The sequence below is a fragment of the Rana temporaria genome, chromosome 5, assembly GCF_905171775.1.
Source record: "Rana temporaria chromosome 5, aRanTem1.1, whole genome shotgun sequence".
NCBI classification, from domain to species: domain Eukaryota; kingdom Metazoa; phylum Chordata; class Amphibia; order Anura; family Ranidae; genus Rana; species Rana temporaria.
In genome coordinates this window covers 325,528,452-325,549,261 of record NC_053493.1, presented here as the reverse complement: position 1 = coordinate 325,549,261, position 20,810 = coordinate 325,528,452, and the positions used below count along the sequence as shown (strand labels likewise).

Sequence of the window (20,810 nt, the reverse complement as noted above, 5' to 3'; positions counted from 1 at the left end):
CTGTGTCATGCCAACCGTATAGCATCCTGAGACCATTCACGTGTGGGGTTGCTTCTCAGCCAAGGGAGTGAGCTCATCCACAAATTCGCCTAAGACTACAGCCATGAATAAATAATGGTACAAAAATATCCTCAGAGCAACTTTTCCCAACCATCCAAGAACAGTTTGGTGAGGAACAATGCCTTTTCCAGTATGATGGATCCCCTTGCTATAAGGTAAAAGTGATAGCTAAGTGGCTTGGGTAACAAAACATCAACATTTTGGGTCCATGGCCAGGAAACTCCCCATACCTTAATCCCATTGAGAACTTGGTCAATCTTAGAGGCGGGTGAAAATAAAAAGCCTCCACAAATTCTGACAAACTCCAAGCATTAATTATGCAAGAATGGGCTGCCATCAGTCAGGATGTGGCCCAGAATTTGATTGACAGCATTCCAGGGCGAATTGCAGAGGTCTTGAAAAAGAAAGGTCAACACTTAAAATGTTGACTCTTTGCATAAATGTAATTGTCAACAAATGAATTTGACACTTATGAAATGCTTGTAATTATACTTCAGTATACCATAGTAGCATCTGATAAAAAGATCTAAAAACATATTTGTGTCATTGTCAAAACTTTTGACCACAGCTGTACTATATAGGTTCAGAAAAAACAGAACCCTTCTTTCTTTTGCCATTTATGTAACTCCTCCACCCAGGTTGTGTTTTTTTAAGGATGGTTTGTGAAATACTGAAAACATAACCTAACTTCCCTCTTTAAAATATTTGGTTTCTAGTCTGTATTGAAAAAATGGGAGGCCATTGGTGATTCTATAGACAATTTTTAATTACTTTAAAGCCTAATGTTGGGCTTACAGCTTAAGTGATCCTTGAGCATGTGCTAGTTTTCACCTATTTATAAAATAAACCTACCATATTGCTAATTGAGATTGAGCACCTCAAAAAACTACCCAAACCCAACCCCAAACCTTTACCCTTATGAACAATACTGGCAAATGCAAAATTTGCCAGGCTGATAGATGGTTACTATAAATGTATATTTTAAAGGATAGCTAAACCCAAGAACAAAACTGCAATATATTAGCGACGATTTGCTATAACTGGAGAGTGCAAAATCTGGTGCCGCTCTGCACAGAAACCAATCGGCTTCCAGGTTTTGTTGGCACAGTTTAATTGAACAAGCTGCAGTTAGATGCTGATTGGCTATTATGCACAGATTCTGAGTGCTCCAGTTTTAGTAAATCTTACTGGTTCTTAAATATGGTGACTGCATTGGAACAATACAGCAAATAGAGAAATCTGTGTTGATCGTGCAAAAATAAGTGCCCTTGTCATTTCCTGTAAGCAAACTGCAAGCATAAAACATTGTTATGTTACTTCTGGTAGCTTCCACTCCCCCATATACCATGCAATGTGGATGAAACAAGGCAGACATGTTTGACATCCAGCCTGAGTGACAACCACATTGTTCCCTACATTGTTACAATGGAGGAGTGAGCATAGCCACCCAGGGACAAAAAAGTTACTCATAGGGTTACCATGTGAAAATAAAGGAGAAAAGCCTGGAAAAAAAATGATTTCAGTGACCTCATCTAAACACAGGTAAACTGCAAAGTATTAGATATTTTGTTTTTGTGTTTAGGTGCGTTTAAAGTGGAGTTTCCATCCCAAATTTTCTTTTCATTATTGTGCTCATTAGACCTAAAAAAGTAAAAAAAAAAAAAAATGTTTTACTCATCTGGAAATGCCTGTTGCTATGCGGTCCCACAAAATCTGCCTTTGAAACCACCTAGGATTCTGACATCATCTCCCTCTAATGCTCCTGGGAAATGTGTGTCATTTCCCAGGATGCAGTGCGCTGTCCAATTATCACTCCCCATCCAAGACTTCCAGGAAGTAAGTGCTTGTAGGCTTCACAATGCCCACAAGCAACATTACAACGGTGTAGACATAGTTTTATAAACTATCTTTTTTGAATATCAATGCGGATCGGCAGCAGATTGTAAAATAGTAAGTGACCGGATTTATATTATAAAAACGTAGGATGAAAGGACATACATTTAAAAAATGCTAATTGTGGTTGGATCTCCGCTTTAAGTACCATCAAGTGTCTTTCTTGGCTGTTTAGATCGAGGTGAACCTAAAGATGAATTAACCCACCAATTTAACTGTTTTACAAAACAGTCACATGTATTGCCCCATACACACGATCAGGCTTTTGCCCGACCAAACTCACATCGGAATTCCGACGGAATTCCATCGGAGTAAAAGAGAACATGTTCTCTATCTAAACTCCAGCAGAATTCCTCAGAATATGCAATGGAAAAACTCTGATAGGCATACACACGGTTGGAATTTCCGATGGAAAAAGTCCGTCTGACTTTTTCCATCGGAAATTTTGATTGTGTGTACGGGGCATAAGGCATACTTTGAATGATAACAGTTTCTCATGTGCTTATGTTAGTCCTATAAAATGGCTGGTGTTATAGCTGACCACATGTGCAAATCCATGACAAATGCAGATCAAACAGAGGCTAAGATGGCAGCTTCCTTAGTTGTAAAGTTGTTAACTCCATATTAAACTTCATCATCAGACCATACTGAATTGTATGTAAACCTAACTGAAACATATATCCTATGTTCCTTATCTTGACAAATTTTTAGAATAGCTGTGTTCCTACATTGTAACAAATCAAGCCAGAACAAGCTGACAACGTGTTTTACAATAGTGGTCTGCAGAATAATTTATCATTTTAAGTACATAATAAAAGTAGCATAATTTTCCCTTCTATTTTTTTATGTTGTTAAGAAAAAGACATACTGTTACCACATGGTTAAAAAACAATAGAAAACAAATAAGAAAAAGCAAATAGACAAAAAACAACAGGGCTGAAATAGATGTTTTAATTGCTGCATTTCTGCACTGACAGAGCCAATTCTCTTTGTATTCAAACATCACTGCTTTGACAACCCACACATACATATGTTTTGCGCTGTGCCTATGGAAGGAAAGCATTTTTTCCTAGGGTCTACTGGGAATGCTGTAAATCAGCAAATGGAGATACATTAAAGCTGCATGAATTTCTAATACAGTATGTTGCTATTACAGAAAAAAAGAATCAGTCGCATATTGAATAATGCAGCTTTCAAAGCTCAGCAGAAAATTTGATTACAAACAATTTGATTACGGTTTTCTGAAGAAATATTTCCAAAATATTGTGGCATTTTGCTCCCGTAATGCATAAAACATAACAGCAGACCCGTCTGCAAGTTCTTTTAGGACAGTAAAGAATAGATGATGTCAACTCTAATTACTTCAGTATCAAATAAGGCAAGCATTAGTCTGAAATGAAATGGATGTCACATTGTGTAAAAAGAAATGCTTTTAGACAATGTGACAGGGGATAAAGGCAATGAATAATTAGATATTCTTTGCACAATTTATCATAGCTTTATCAGTCGCGCCTTTTATTTTAGAAATTGTTCCATTTTATTCAATAACTTAGTACAAAATATCTGATATGACATCCGAAACACAAATTGTAATTCTTCAGGTTTTCCATGTCGTGAGCATCTCCCTAATTTGTCATTCCTAGTGTTTACAGTAGTTAGAGCCTAACATTTTTCGACTTATTACTTTTTTTTAAAGCCTTTAAAATGTGTTTTTATGTTGCCTAAAATATTATGTGGGTATTCTCACAATGTCTAATAGAAAATAACATTTGCTGGAACAAATAATACAATCTACTACAGTAGTAATGTGGTCAAATTCCAGATTCTGAGAAGGAAAAAAAAATGTTTTCATTCTCAAAAATGTCAGTGTAAAGGGATTATTTGGTTTTGACAGATCAGCCAACAAGAAACTGAAGATTTAGGTTTGACACTAGGTTTTCATGGCAATGATATGAGCCAGAGAAAAATGCCTGTATACTGCAGCATTAGTAGATTACTCCGTCATTGGTAAATTGTTTTCCTCCCTCCATTCCAGGATATAGACAGAAGATTTGTTAAAATATAAAGATTATTATTGTTCTAAAGATTGATCAGGCGAGTAGGGTTCCGCTGTGCTCAATCAGTGGCTCTGCAAAAAAATACATAGTATGCCTGTTGATATACCAACAATCGCAAAAAAATAAGGTTCATGCTACTTGTCACATTACCAATACTCATAAATGAACTTGGTTTCTTGCTCAAGGGCACTATTTTTAGACTGTGTACAGGAAGTGAGGCCCTTGAACACAGACACATTGACCAAGCAAATATAAAATAATTCAGTACCATAGGGGTTGATTTACTAATATTCCCATTTTTAGTTCAAAGGCACCAGAAGAACAATTGGTTGGTTCAATTTGGAAATCAGTGTTTAAAAACCATTAAGACGTGTAAAAAAAAAAAAAAAAGAGTGAAATGTTTGAGAAAACTTAGTGTATACTTTATTTCACATAGTTAAGCAAAACATAGCAGCTGGATAGTAAGTGTAAGGGCACCTTACATTTGAATACCCAAGATATCAAATTGGTTAACAATATTTGTTATGGGCAGCCCATTGGCATAATACCCTTAAACATTTTAGTCTAATTTGACAAATATTATACTTCGTGTAGTGATCTAACACATGAATATATCACGTCTTTGTAATGGTAAAAACTATTTGACTAATAACTCAATATCCCAAATCATATCATAAAAAGCACCATTAGAGACTCACTGACCTGTTTCATTTGTTGAAGTTTGCATAGTAAAACTACAGTTATAATCTAGGCACTAATGGCACATCATGTGGTCTGTTAATAGGTTTTCAAATATGGTATAATTACTTCTAAGTGAACAGGACATATTTTATTTATGGGTTTTAAAAACCAACTTTCTAAAGACATATATAACAGGCACATTTTTATGTAAAAACTAGGCAAGAAAACGTAATTTAAAATTGAAAGTTTATTTATGGCATGCCATCTTATGACAACTTAAAGCGGAACTTCACTCCTAATGGTACGTTTTCAGCCTCCTCCTCCCTCAACTTTTGAACACTTTTTTGGGCAGTGGGTACCTGGTTACACTGGGTACACACTCCCACCTCTGCCCAGCACCTAGGCATCACCACAGCCTCTTGGGACATTTCATAAGTCCCAGGAGGCTGTGGGACCAAATCAGAGAGAGCAGCATGGCTCGCACATGTGCAGTGGGGAGCTGGCTATGAAACTGCAGGAGTCACAGTTGGCTTCCTACAGTTAGCATGATGGTGCCAGGAACCTGAAGAATGAGCCCGAGTCCAGACAGCGCTGGATCCCTGGATAGGTAAGTGTTCTTTTATTACAGAAATTGTAGCTGGTCACTTTTAATTATTTTGGGGGACTGAAGAATCTCTAAGAGCATATAAATCAGTCAAAGAAGTTCTGTTTCTACGTTAACCATTGTGTAAGAACTTCAGTTACTCCAAGTAATATTTAGTTTACTGTTAATCCAAATTCTTCACTTTGTCAAACATCCAAAGGTGACAAAACTAAAAAAATAAATAGGATACTGCAACATAAAAAAATATATTTTATGCACTTTTTCATTATTTCTGGTAGTAATAGGACATACAAACAATAAGGTAGCAAGTGGTAATAGGGAATTGGAAAGGGGTGGCCAGATGTATTAAGCAGACCTTGCTCTTTAGTGCCACTTTATTATAGCAATTATTTATAGAGTAGGTCCACCTAAATCTGAATTTCTCCCAAAAAGATGGCATTAACACTACTTGATATTACCCATACTCCTTGACCATTGCACCACACTTATAACATATGAAAATAGTAACTTGGTAAGCAGAATTTAGAATAAAATATCATTACACCTTCTCTTAATCTAATACTAATGTCATTTTTGCAGATGCCCATTTATTGACCTTGACACCATCACCACTTATACTGTTGAACATCATCATTTAAATTGGCAAATAATGAAACTGTTTAGATTTGCCCAACACATTGTATTGTTATAGTGATATAAGGGCAATGCCACATGTGACCTTGGCCAAAAAATAAATGCATGCTTATGTAATTTGGATCTTCCCACTACCATCTCTAATTTATAGGCAACTTTACCAAGTTGCCATCTTTGAATATTTTCAAGTTCTGCTATTGTTCTTGTTTAGGGGCCCGAAACTGTACATGCGTTTCACATATAGTTATGATATCAGGAAATAAACAGTGGTCCAATTGTACTTTTTCTATTTTATTCTACTTGATATTAATATGGCCCATTAACCACTTATGGACCGGAAGATTTCCCCCCTTAATGACAGGCCATTTTTTGCGATACAGCACTGTGTTGCTTTAACTGACAATTGCACGGTCGAGCGACGCTGTACCTAAATAAAATTGATGTCCTTTCTTCCCACAAATAGAGCTTTCTTTTGGTGGTATGTTATCACCTTTGCGGTTTTTATTTTTTGTTATTTTTTTTACTAGTTATGGCGATGATCAGTGGTTTTTATTGGGACTTCGACATTGTGGCAGACAGACCAGATACCTAACTGACCTTTTAATACACTTTTTTGGGAACTGGTGTCATTACAGTAATCAGTACTAAAAATATGCAATTATTGTACTAATGACACTGGCAGAGAAGGGGTTACCATCCGGGGTGATCAAGGGGTTAAATGTGTTCCCTGGGTGTGTTTACTAACTGTATGGTGGACTGTATGACTGGGGAAACACACAGATCCATCTTTCTGCACAGCAGAAAGACAGGATCTGTGTGATCTCCCCTGTCAGAACAGAGATTTGCCTTGTTTACACAGGCAGATCCCTATTTTGTCACTGCAGGAAATGATCGCGGGTTGTGGCAGACATCGAGTCTTCCCCACCCTCTGACTGGCGTCCCCGCTGTCCAGTGGACGACCACAAATCGCCTTGTACAAGCCAATGTACAATGACGGCAATTTGCGGGATCGAGACACATTGCCGCAGTACAACTGCAGCGGCTGGTCCTTAAGCAGTTAAATTGCCAGGCTTTGCAGTAGATATTATCTGATTTTCAGCTTGTTGTTTAAAAGTACATTCAGATAGTTTTCAAATTCAAAATACACTAAATGTATCCCACTTTGCATTTAAATAAATTGATTTTTTTAGACAATTATTGCCCAGATTTGTTACACCACTTTGTTGTGAAATATCAACTTCACAGGTGACCCTGCTTAATATAATGTCTTCTGCACATTTAGACACCTTTCTTTCCAACAAACAATAACATTTACAAAAATATTAAAGGGACCCTGTCACCAGACGCTAAGGTTCCTCCCTTCAGCTCATACGTTCTGTGGTGACATATGGGCTGGCAGAAGGAACAAAAGCATGCAGTGAAAAAAGCAGGTATTCATACACCCAAAAGTGTAAAATACCTGCAGTGTTCAGGGATTAGCAAAGGAGTGGAATGTGAAGATACAGGCTGTCGGAAAGGTAAGTATTACAACATCTTATTTTACAGGCTGGCATCCTTTTAGAATTGACCCTGTAATCACAGGGTCAGGTTAAAGAGAATTGGAGATAACCAATCCATGTTGCTGAGCACTAGAACTTATGACCAAGTTGTGAAATTTGCTTTTAACATTGATGTTTTTCTTCCTTGTCCTTCAACTACTTGGTTACATTATTTTTACTTATTTTATCATTTTTAAAATGCCATACATGCTCTTTTTTTGTAATAACCAGCTGTGAGATTAAAAACATATGCATATTTTTGTCTTACCTTAATGTAGTGTTGGATTTTCATAAAACTGGTCAATTTAGTTTGACATCAGTTATTCAGGAAACCATGTTGGCAGGAAGGAATAATTTATCTTTAAGAATACTTATGGTAATTTACTTCCTTTAGAATCTCTTAGCATATCTTCCATTATTTTACTGCATTCTCTATTTCTTTTACATTAATAAGGACACAACAGAAGGTCATAACAAGCCAGTGGGTAAGCCAACTAACCAGCTTTTATCTAAACCTAAAACATAATCATTGGGTGAAATTTTCATCTAAAGACTTTCATACTTTTCATAGAGATACTCCTATACTAAAAGATATTTACATGTGCTCACGTCCAGCGCAAGACCCAAAAACAAGGAGCTCAGTCTTTGCTCAGTCTTTGCTTATGGATAAGTTGTCTCAATTATGCAAATTATTCCCTTTTTCTCGTTTAGCTATAGCACAGATATAGTCATAAGTGTACAGAGCCACTATTACCAACTGTCACATACCTTGAGACTGAGCCTGACATGCAGAGGGAGGCCTCTCGTACAGCCCCAGCTCAGGAACCACTGATGTTGCCACAGTGGTTGCGAGAACTCGGTGAGGTATGGGTGCCTGTGTAGTCTTCCACTGGAAGTAGTGATGTGTAGCAGGTGTGTCACCAGAGTTGGCCAGATAGCTGGAACAATAGATGACAGCAGGAACAGCAGGCCCATGACTGGTAGACAGCAGGCAGCAGGAGACAGCGACTGGTAGCAGGTGCAGGAAGACTGGTGGCCCACAGCAAAAGAAGATCCAGAGGAAGCAATGCAGGTGCAGACAGGGCAGAAGAACAACTGAATGCAAGGTCAGGCAAGCCAGTTCAGCAAACAGACAGTCAGATGCAGGCATAGATGTCAGGTAAGGAATTGTCAGGGTACAGGCAAAGGTTGGGAACACAAGATCAGACAGATAAGCAGAAGGCAGAGCAAAGTTCAGAGACAAGCCATGGTCAGGACAGGTAGCATTCAAGCGAAGTCAGGAGGAAGCCAGGTCAAACACAGAAGTCAGCAGGATCAGATACAGGAACATGGGTACAGCTGCAGATCAGCAGACAGTAATGGACTAGTGAAGCTGCGGCACTTATGTAGGCCACTTGGCACCAGAGTCAATGGCTATTGCACAGCAGGACAAGCACCTGCAGACCCGCATCTGTGCATTTCCATGTGCCTCGGAATTTCAGCTGTGATATGGCCAGCATGTTCCTGACACCAACTTGCATACAGCCATTTGAGGCTTCTTAGCCCTCATCAGTACAGGATGTGGCTTTAATGACCCTATGGTGTAGGGTTTGTCCAGGGGGACAGCACAACCATTTGCAGGTAGGGGGAATACGGTGGGCAGAGGCTGCAAATGTTGGAACATGTTACAGGTTTAACCCTAAAAACGGGTGGTACCTGTAACATGTTCCACAGGTAAACCTATCCTTTAAGGTCATGGTGAGGTAATACAAAATAAATCAAAAGGCCCACCCCTAAAGTACTGTGTATAACCCCTAAAGTACTGTGTGTACTGTAATAGTTTCCATGAAAATAAAATACCTTCAGGTTACTGAATTTCAACATGTTGGGGTTCCTGCCTCATATTCCTTGGTTGGCTGGAAGTCACAATCTGACATTTCACATAGCTCATTTGTATTACCGGTAATATAATAGCACTTCACGGTGAATATTTGCTAGCATATTAGAGATTGTTCACTTTGCAAGTGAACAAAGTGAAGCTGCGTTCACTGTAATCCTCCAGTCAAGCGCAAGTGAAAGAAATATATATAATATATGTATATAGATATATCTTTATATATATATATATATATATATATATATATATATATATATCTATATATAGATATAGATATATATATAGATATATATATATTGTGAGGGGTTAGCTGGCAGCCGAAGACGGTTGAAAACAAAGTTTCTGGTTTATTTTTCCATCTTGCTGGAAAACAATTGCAAGCATCCAAACAGCATAAACAAAATCAAACATTAAAAAAATCCTAGCCACTCTGGGCATCTACCTTCCACACAGGAACCTATCTATGAAGTCTAACACAGCCTACTGCTGGGTAGACAGTGCTGGTCATACAGCACAAAACAATAGTCTTTTGATTTTTATCACACAGAAAAATCAATCATCTCCTCACCTCCACCGAGGACCTTCTGGCACTGCTCTCCTACTCACACAGCCTTAGGAGTGATGCAGCCAATTAGTGGTAACCCTCTGGACTTCTTATAGAGGCCTTAATTGCCTCACTCTGAACAGCTGGAGTCTTTCAACGCCCTTAGACCTTGTCTGGATCTTCTCGCAGCCGACGCCTAATAATGATTAGTGTATTGTCTAAGCAAGGCAGAAATGTATGTCCCGTTTGTGACAACACCCACAGATTTCCCTGACTTCCTGTCACAATATATATATATATATATATATATATACACAAAGTATATATATATATATATATATATATATCAACTGTGGGTATAGAAATGGGTATATGTGATTGTACGATTATATTATTTTATTTCTTATGGTTGAACTTGATGGACTTGTGTCTTTTTTCAACCTGACTAACTATGTATATATATATTTATTAAGTGGTTGCAAACCCTAACGTATACCAAGTGAAATGATTAGCCTCAGGTCATACACAGAGATTAAAAAAATCTTGCTACATACGTTGTACCTGTTTATCTGTAGTCTTCTCTCCTCTACATGTGTTCAAAATTTAGAATTTGTAAATAATTTCTGAGCTTTTAGAAATCAGGGACATGGAGCTGAAATTTAATTTTGCAGAGATCAGTGAGAGCTGATTGGAGGGAAAGGATGCACCCCCCTTCAGACAACGCACAGGAACAGAGCTGAGGCTGTCAATTACAGGCTGTGTGTTCCCTCCCTTGTCACCTTTTTTCTCTTGGTGTCAGAAAAATTTGTTAGAAGTGACTCATTAAGATAGCAGAGGAAAGAGGCAGCAGACATAAGTGACACTTAGTGCTCTGAATTAAGACAACTACACAATATAGAAGGGTGTGCTTTGTTCATATTTTATGTCTGAGAATTACAACCACTTTAAATGTTTAATCAAATGTTCATAGTGAACATGGCTAAACTAAGTGAACATAAGCTTTAAAGATTAAACATTTTCTACCCCTCTGGTAAACCCATATGAAAACCCAAGCAACAGAACATAATAAACTGGCGCTAAAATAATATACCTGTTATGATTGTATATAGAAAATATTATAAACTGTTGCCCTTCACAAAAAGTATTTTATTAAACATCTAACCTAATAAACAGCAGTAAAGGCTGTTGAATAATACATATAACATTATACGTTGTAAAAAAAAAAGCAATAAAGCTGAAATTGCTTCTACTATTTATGCATATTAAAAATACTAGTTTCACATACATTCCTAAAGATACAATTCTTTCAAAATATAAACAAGTAAAACAAGGCATAGGGTTATTACAACAGGAAAATTAGAGAAGAAAAACACAATTAAACATGTTTGTAATGGGACTGAAATCTTTCTTTTAAATATCCAGCAAATAGTCATTTGCATTTAATGCTACAGCTAGACCATTTTCATCTGCACAAATGGTTATTGGTTGTGACCTACTGCTAGGTGGGTCACGTTTAGCATTTTTTTTTGCTACTTTGATAAATTATATTGTCTATCTGCTTTATTTGTCACACTGTAAAGCCTAAAATATAGTGCTTTGCTTTGTGTTTCTAATGAGATAGCAATTAATTCAATAACAGTATTTTAGGTTAAGTGTATAGAAACATCTTGTGCTTTATCAATATAAACAAATCCAGCCTTGTTTGTAATAATAGGATATAATTTGAACATACAGTATTATTTACTCTATATTGCTTTACAAAATACTGAACTGTAATCTATTATCGTTATAAGAAATATAAGATATGGCATATAGAAAAACAGCATGGGCAGGAATACTCTGAGGACAAATTGGTATTATTAAAACATTAAACTATTTATTATTTGGACTTAAAGCTGGTAAATTGGGGTTAAGGATAATTCACTTTTTACCCCCTATGCATTGTTTTATGTTTTTATATTTCCCATTGTGCGTTTTTATATATTGCTGTGTGATTGATTACTGTCCCATGTAATTACATTTTATTTATGCTATAAAATTGTGTTGTTCTTTCTAGAAATTTCCATCATTTTATACTAGAGCTACTTCTTTTTTCCCTTTAGATTTATTTACTACCTTTAGGAGTAGAAAAGGCCAATTTCAATCATGTTTGAAATAACTCATTTTAGACAAGTACGTGCTGCTCTGCTTACAAAACATATATGAGTGGAATATGCAATTACCACAACTCAGTTTCCTGCCACAGAAACATTTCAGCATTATAGCATTACAGAAATAGAATGACATGCATAATGAAAGATTTCAAGATTCACCCAAGGCATTTATTCTCTTCACCTTAATGTTCTCACCAGTAGCAGAGTATCCATTAAAAGGTACTATGAATTATGGTTGCTTAGCAACTGCAAGGAGCTTGTAACAGCACCAAAGAATGGAATGGCTGGTTGATAAAATGAATTTTCTTTGAGTATTAGTCTGTTGAAACTGCCTTTTCTTGTGGAACATAAAGTGCATTTATTTTTCTCATGCATTTTTTATTAGAAAATTATTTGAGTTCCAGGGGCTTGAATCATTTTACTACACAAGATATTTGATGTTAATGTGTTGTACTAAAAGAAAAAAAAAAGAAAATACATTTTCTTCAAAGCAAAGGCATCAACATTTTTATGTAAGTCTCTTTGAAGCATAATCTTAAAAAAATGCATAGACCAACATAATGGTGCCAAGAATAATTCAGTGAAATGGTCAGTACAAGTAAGGTTTAAAAATATAAATTGTAAAAGTTTTTAATACCTTACAACATCAATGCACATGAATTAAGCCAACATTGTGTACATAAGGGTTTATTTGCACATAAATTTAAATCTTGCATTTAAAAATGTTGTGTACTTACAGGCAAAGTGCTTAAACTTCCACCCAAAACCAATCTTTTAGTTATGGCAATATGCAGGTAGTTTTTACTCTCCTTGTTAGGATATTTATCTTATTTTGCTTTACAGAGAATACCCCTGATGAAGAAAGATTCTGTTTATTTAAGAGAATAATAAGTAAATTACAAAAACATAACACTATATTACCAAAAGTATTGGGACGCCTGCCTTTACACACACATGAATTTTAATGTCTTAGCCCGTAGGGTTCAATATTGGGTTGGCCCACACTTTGCAGCTAAAACAGCTTCAACTCTGCTGGGAAGGCTGTCCACAAGGTTTAGGATTGTGTGTTTGATCATTCTTCGACAAGCACATTTGTTTTTATGGACCTTGCTTTGTGCACTGGTCCAAAACATTTGGTGGAGGGGGGTTTATGGTGTTGGGTTGTTTTTCAGGGGTTGTGCTTAGCCCCTTAGATCCAGCGAAGGGATCTCTTAGAGCATCGGCATTAGCATACCAATACATTATTGACCTTGTTTGTGCACTGGTGCGCAGTCATGTTGGAACAGGAAGGGGTCATCCCCAAACTGTTCCCAAAATGAAATTGTCCAAAATGTCTTGGTATGCTGATGCCTTAAGAGTTCCCTTCACTGAAACTAAGGGGCCAAGCCCAACCCCTGAACAATAACCCCACACCATAACCCCCCTCCACCTTTGGGATGAATTAGAGCAAAAACTCTACTGACCTCACTAACCCACTTCTGAAAGAATGGTCAAACATTCACATAGATACACCCCTAAACAATGTGGACACCCTTTCCAGAAAAGTTGAAGCTGTTATAGCTGCAACTCAAAATTGAACTCTACGGGCTAAGACTGGGATGCCTTTAAAGTTCATGTGCACATAAAGGCAGGCGCCCCAATACTTTTGGTAATATAGTGTTTAAAAGCCAGTGGATTTGATTTACTAAAGGCAAATAGACTGTGCACTTTGTAAGTACAGTTGCACTTATTTCCCCAGAGATTAGTGAATGTAGTGAAACTCTGCTCTGCTTCCCTTTGGGATTAATAAAGTATTTCTGTATTCTGTATTTCCACCATCCAATCACGTGCAGGCAAGACAGCGTTTTTTTTCTTTTGCACATGGTTAAATATTCTTTGCAAAATTAAGCTTCACCACATTCACTAAGCTCTGGGGAAAATGAGTGCAACCGCACTTGCACAGTCTTTTTGCCTATTTGGCATCCCTAATGGGACGTTTTTGAAGGACTTGGCATAGTTACCAGGTCAGCATTGGATACATTTACGACTAACACAATGAGTAAGAAGGTGTAAATACTTTATATATGGTAGAGTATTTTAACATTCGATAGGTATTGTACAAGGTGAGATTGAAAAATATTTTTAGGCAAGTATCTTTATAGACAGTGCATCTACAAGGCTTTCATCTAATCTTTTGTGATCCTTGGCCTCCATTACGATTGCCTATTAAGGATCACACAAATGTATAGTGACATGGGTTATGAGTTTAAAGCACTTCTTCCCCAAGTCTATATTTTTAGAACATTGTGACTGACAGTTCCATGGTTTCAAGGTTTTTCCTCTCATTTAAGTGAACCTAAACTCAAGTGATATATGCTACATTATAGGGAACCTGTAGAAAGTACATTTATGTCTACATTCCTATAACTTTGTAATGTGAGATCTAAGACACTGCTGCCTTTGACTGCTAGTGTCAGGGAATTGAAGTGAAATCTGGTGATGTCACTACTGTGGTGCTCACTGTTCTCCATGCTAAAGACTCTGGCAGGAGAAAGCAAAATGCTACCAAATATCCTACCTCCACATAGAGACACAGGGCAGAAGAAGGCATAGTAAGTCAGTAATGGGGAAAGATTGGACCCTCTTTAATCCACTAACATTGTCAGTTATAGTTACCCTTGGAACCAGTTCTTGCATAAGGAAATCTTACAAATATGCTGAAAATGCTTGGATTGGGCACGATCGCTACTGTTACAAACATTTCCTGTTTCCTGCAAGTTGTTTATCATATTTCTAGGCAAAACAGTGCAGAAAATATCTCTACATAAACATGCCTGGCCTATATGAGCTTTAATATAGGTCATGGATCAGTGGAGAGAAAGATTGTTTGGTAGTTAAATCTTTATGTCTGTGTGTGCCTTTGTGCAGTTCCTCGTGTAGCTCAAGCAATGTCTTTGCACTGCATTGTATTTAGAACTGCTATGGACCAGTTTTGGTCACACTTACGAAGTGCTTTTGTTATAAGATCAGCATCATGAAATGGGCACCTTTCATATTTCTGGTAATGCTGTTTAAAACTTGCAGATCAAAAGGGAGGTTTATTAACCACTTAAGACCCGGGCCATTATGCAGGTAAAGGACCTGGCCCCTTTTTTGCGATTCGGCACTGCGTCGCTTTAACTGACAATTGCACGTGGCTCCCAAACAAAATTGGTGTCCTTTTTTTCCCACAAATAGAGCTTTCTTTTGGTGGTACTTCATCACCTCTGCGGTTTTTATTTTTTGCGCTATAAACAAAAATAGAGCGACAATTTTGAAAAACACCGACACCAGCGGCGATCGGGTCCGCTGAAGTGGACCGGGTCGCGAGCACTCCACCATTTTGTCGCCGTGCCACTTTGTGGCGTGCGGCGGTCCTCAAGTGGTTAAAGGCAAATAGACTGGGCACTTTGCAAGTGCAGTTGCACTCTGCAAGTGCTATTGCCCCAGAGCTTAGTAAATGAGGATAAGCTCTGCTGACTTCCATCATCCAATCACGTGCAAGCAAAAATGCTGTTTTTTTATTTTCCTTGTACGTGATTGGATAATCTTTGCAAAGTGAAGCTTCACCTCATTTACTAAGTTCTGGAGCAACTGCACTTTGCCTTTGGTAAATCAACCCTCCTGTGCGACCTACAGTTTTCCAATGTGAAGCCTTTGATACAAATTGCCACTAGCAAAAGAAGTAGAAGCAAACATAAGCAGGATTATTGATTAGCCCTGTAATCTCTGCATTTTGAATGGTTTGAATGGGCAGGATGCCTATCTGTAGCAGACACACACACTGTATAAATAGTGAATATCACAAGGACAACTAAATTGGACAACTAAACTCAAAGAAGGAGGCAATTTTTTTGTAGCTTAGAATGAGATGAAAAGGGGCTTCAGCAGTAAGAGAATATTGGTGGGAATTTGAGAATGGAGAGTCTTTGTTGCAGTGGAAGGGAATTTGCTCTTGTCCCAAAGGCTGAAGCATCCTAGTGTGTCAGGACATGATGGGGGAAATCTATCTATGAGAGTTTTTTAACCTGACTATTTTCTTCAAAAAGGTTAACGTAGCCTTTAAATGTATTGAATCTTAAACATGTTATATAGTCATAGAATCTTTTATCTAAAATGTAAAGGTGTGTCAACTAGTCTGGAAAACTGCGGGAGAGCTTTGGCCCGGAATCCCGGCCATGTCTAACCATGAAGTGTTTCCCCATAGGAAAACTGACGGGTTTAAAACCATCGGGAATCCCGGCGGGAAAATAGAGAGCAGGTTCTCTATTTTCCCACCAGGATTCCCAGCAGTTTTCCTGTGAGGAAGCATACACACGGCCGGGATTCCCGGCCGAAAGCTCTCCCCGCAGTTTTCCCCGCAGGAAAACCGGTCATGTGTACGGGGCTTTAGCAGTTCACCCTTTAAGGCTCCATGCACACTGGGCCTAAAAAATAGCATTTTTTGTACAAAGTTTAGACAAGTTTAGAAGAGTTTGTTTTTTGCTTGCAAGATCCAATCAGAGACGTGTACAAGAAGTTTTTTTTGCCTCTAAACGTTAAACTCAAAATATGCCTCTTAAGGGCCCATTAGAAGCCACTTAAGGACCCATTCACGCCGATATACGTCAGCAGAATGGCACGGCTGGGCACAATCACGTACCTGTACGTGTCTTTTTAAGCCCAGTCGAGGGGTCGTGACACGGTCCGAAGTTCCGTGATCGCGCCCGCGGGACCTGGGGACCCGATCACCGCCGGTGTCCCGCGATCAGTCGCCGGAGCTGAAGAACGGGGAGAGGTGTTTGTAAACACACCTTCCCCGTTCTTCATTGTGGCAGTGTCAGTGATCGTCTGTTCCCTGATATAGGGAAAGACGATCACTGATGTCACACGTCTAGCCCCACCCCCCTACAGTTAGAAACACATATGAAGTCACACTTAACCCCTACAGTGTCACCTAGTGGTTAACTCCTAAACTGCAATTGTAATTTTCACAGTAAACAGTGCATTTGTATAGCTGGGAATCCCGGTGGGAAAATAGAGAACCTGCTCTCTATTTTCCCGTCGGGATTCCGGATGGTTTTAAACACGGCAGTTTTCCTATGGGGAAACACTGCAAGGTTAGACATGTCCGGGATTCCAGGCCAAAGCTCTCCCCGCAGTTTTCCAGACTAGTCGACACACCTTTACATTTTAGATAAAAGTTTCTATGACTATATAACGAGGTCACACTTAACCCCTACAGTGTCACCTAGTGGTTAACTCCTAAACTGCAATTGTAATTTTCACAGTAAACAGTGCATTTGTATAGCACTTTTTGCTGTGAAAATGACAATGGTCCCAAAAATGTGTCAATATTGTCCGATGTGTCCGCCGTTAATGTCGCAGTCATGAAAAAAATCACTGATTGCCGCCATTAGTAGTAAAAAAAAATTATTAATAAAAATGCAATAAAACTATTCCCTATTTTGTAAACGCTATAAATTTTGCGCAAATCAATCGATAAACGCTTATTGCGATTTTTTTTACCAACAATAGGTAGAAGAATACGTATCGGCCTAAACTGAGGAAAAAAATAGTTTTTTTTATATATATTTTTGGGGGGTATTTATTATAGCAAAAAGTAAAAAATATTGAATTTTTTTCAAAATTGTAGCTTTATTTTTGTTTATAGCGCAAAAATTAGCAGATCACCGCAGAGGTGATCAAATACCACCAAAAGAAAGCTCTATTTGTGGGGGGAAAAAAGGACGCCAATTTTGTCTGGAAGCCACGTCGCATGACTGCGCAATTGTCAGTTAAAGCGACGCAGAGCGGAATCGCAAAAAGGGGCAAGTCCTTAACCTGCATAATGGTCCTAATGTACATGGACGCACAGGATAACATTGAGTTGCTTCTACAGGCAGAACACAAAACTCCTGGAGAAGCAACATTTTTTAAGTCAGTGTGCATGGAGCCTGTATCTGTGCAGGTTCCAGGACAGATCACACCTGTATAGTACAATTCATACAGTGCTGACTGGGATCCTCATTTGTTTTTTTCTTGGGAACATCTGGAACAACACGAAAAAGATTTATTACATTTGTATTAGCTTAACATAATTTGCCATTTAACATACTGCTTAACTGCCTGAGCACATTTCTCTGCAGTCATGTGTGTCAGATTATTCTAGTAATTAATTGCTGGCTTTAGTGTATTTAAGCACACTAATTTATAATAGATTGTTTGTTAATTTACTATTGATTAACATATATAAAACAATAAAACAAGAATGTGATAATCTGTTAAGTGAAACTGACCCTTATCTGAAAAGTCAGTGACTATGTTTTTGCATTTACATGCATTTTTCTCTTATGTTTGCCGCTTATAATTTATCCCAACACAATGTTTTCCATGGTGTACAGTGCATTGTTTAAGTACCAACTATAATGCAACTGATGATAATGACTCATTGATGATAATTATCCATTGAGTTCCCTGTGGGTTAATCTTCTTCATGATCTTACTGTACTAAAATGTTAAGAATTGCATTCTCGAAATGCAACTGATATTGGAAGCAGTGTCGAAAAAAGCAGGCAGAAGGCATACGATTGGTCACTAGTATTACCTGTGGTCACCGTGCAGCTGATATTTCTTTTATTCTTATGCTCTGTGTGGAGGAAGCCATCTTGGTAGAAACAGGGCTTTTAAAAGGAAAATTGTGAGCAGCACAGTGGGAAACATGTATGCTGCAGCCTTACAAACTTTCCTGTCAATACCAAGCCATTATACTTTGACACTTTTACGCAGCATGGTCACTTGCCACTAAAGCCAACCAAAAATGGACGATTTTTTTTCCTGCAACCAAACCATTGTGTTCTCTAGCAGGGGGACACAGTGAGCCGTCCCTGCCAGGAGAACACAGTGATTATTTCTAGTGGCTATAATAGCCGCTAGCAATAATCACATGTAAAATCCAACAGGCTGGTTGTACCCAAGTTGATCGATCAATCAACTTGGGTACATTCAGCCTGCCCATGTATGGTTTAAATCTCAGCTGATCCCTGTTGCACTAGCTGAGATTCAAACCATCTATGGCCAGCTTTCGCCTCAAGCTTACAGTTTCCCGTTGGCTCATCACTATGATGGACAGCCTTAGTGGCCAATAGGAAAAGGTACAGGAGGTCGCTGTTGTTAACGTTTTACCTGTCAAAGCAGCCTGGGATTCAGTCATTTGCAAGGCTGTTATAGTTGTATGCACATACTTCTAGGTTGTACACTGATTTTAAGGTTGGCAAAGTATATTATAATCTATTGCTTTGATCAAGTTGTCCTTCATTGTGAGTCTGATTGATATCATGTACCTAAATTTAGGAAATTGTGCAATCAGGTGGTAATTTATTTCTTCAGGTTTAGAAACAGGCCTGATAGGACATAATGTATTGTCAATTCTGCAGTTCCCTATTAATGCCCAAGTTAAACTTGGGCTTGTGTAGAGAATAGAAAAAAAATGCACAAAAGCTGCCTATATAATGATGACTATGACATTATTAAAACAACGAAAGAGGAAATACTATTCCCTAAAACATAGGGGACTTTGAAGTGCCTGGTTGGCCAGTCTCAGCACATGTTCCCCCTGTTTTAGATGCTTCTGCGGTGTCCCTGATTAAGCAGTTTTGACTGTGAAACGCATCGGCACAGACAAGAGGGATGTGTTAGCATCTAGACTATTTATGCATTTGTACAAATTTTATCGTACTTGTATGTCATTTCCATGCGGTAATTGGGGTCTTCCTCCGCCGCTTTTTAATCTGTCAACATTTTTTTTTTTTTACTGACAGTGTGTTATTGGTTATAGTAAGATGCCTTCAAAGTCCCCTATTTTTTGGGAATAGTTTTTCCTCTTTCGTTGTTCTAGTATATATGGGATGTGGCACCGTACACTCTTTCCCTGAGATATGGTAATATCATTTTGACTAGGACATTATTCGATTTTCCATAACACTGGCATGGTATATGAGTATATATTTAATGACATGAGGTAATAAATATTAGATGCATGGGTACATCATAGCAGGAAATCTATAGTGGCAGATAATGAGAAAAAAAATGAAATAACTACAAGTTGTTCAAACAATATTGGAACATTCAGCACTGTAATCAGATGTCAAAACAAGCTGATGTTTGTTTTCAGATTGAATGGACATTTTCCACTGCTTTCATGCTCGAAAATATTAATAGCCGGCGCAGCAAAACCTCCAACTTCTATTTCTCATTAGTTTCCCATATACAACCAGATACTACCTGATAGGTGAAAACAGCATTCAGATAAACAACCTTGTTTGTGATAATACACCATAGTGTAAGCCTTTATTAGTTGCACACTGATACAGCTCTAACAATCAATTGCTCATTCTTAGCCAAATAAGACTGATTTATGTTTGTCCAGTTTCAGATGATCAGTAGAGTCTTATGACAAATCACAGATATAATGAGATCCATGTAAATCAATGCACTGAGCTCCTCATGGACAAAGCCACTGTCAAGTCATGTTTAAATGATGATCAAGTATCTATTGTTATTAATGACCTTGAATGTCTTTAGTAAAAAACAAAAACTGCCCAGTAATACTGAATGATGAATGACCTTACATAGAAGATCAGTGCTTATGCAAAGAGCTTTAGCCCCAGGAGTTTTGTTTGTTTTTTATTTTTTGTATTTGTAATGATGACTTGCAAATAAGACCATTATTTAAAATTTGATTAAACATTCATAGGGCTTATCTTCAATATTAC

The 20,810-nt window shown here is 37.9% G+C and overlaps 1 protein-coding gene across 5 annotated transcripts in view; it reads left to right on the top strand.

Annotated features, from left to right (window-relative positions):
* The window catches only part of TOX (thymocyte selection associated high mobility group box), a 300,519-nt gene that overhangs the window by 186,932 nt on the left and 92,777 nt on the right, over positions 1 to 20,810 (top strand). The window lies entirely within an intron of this gene.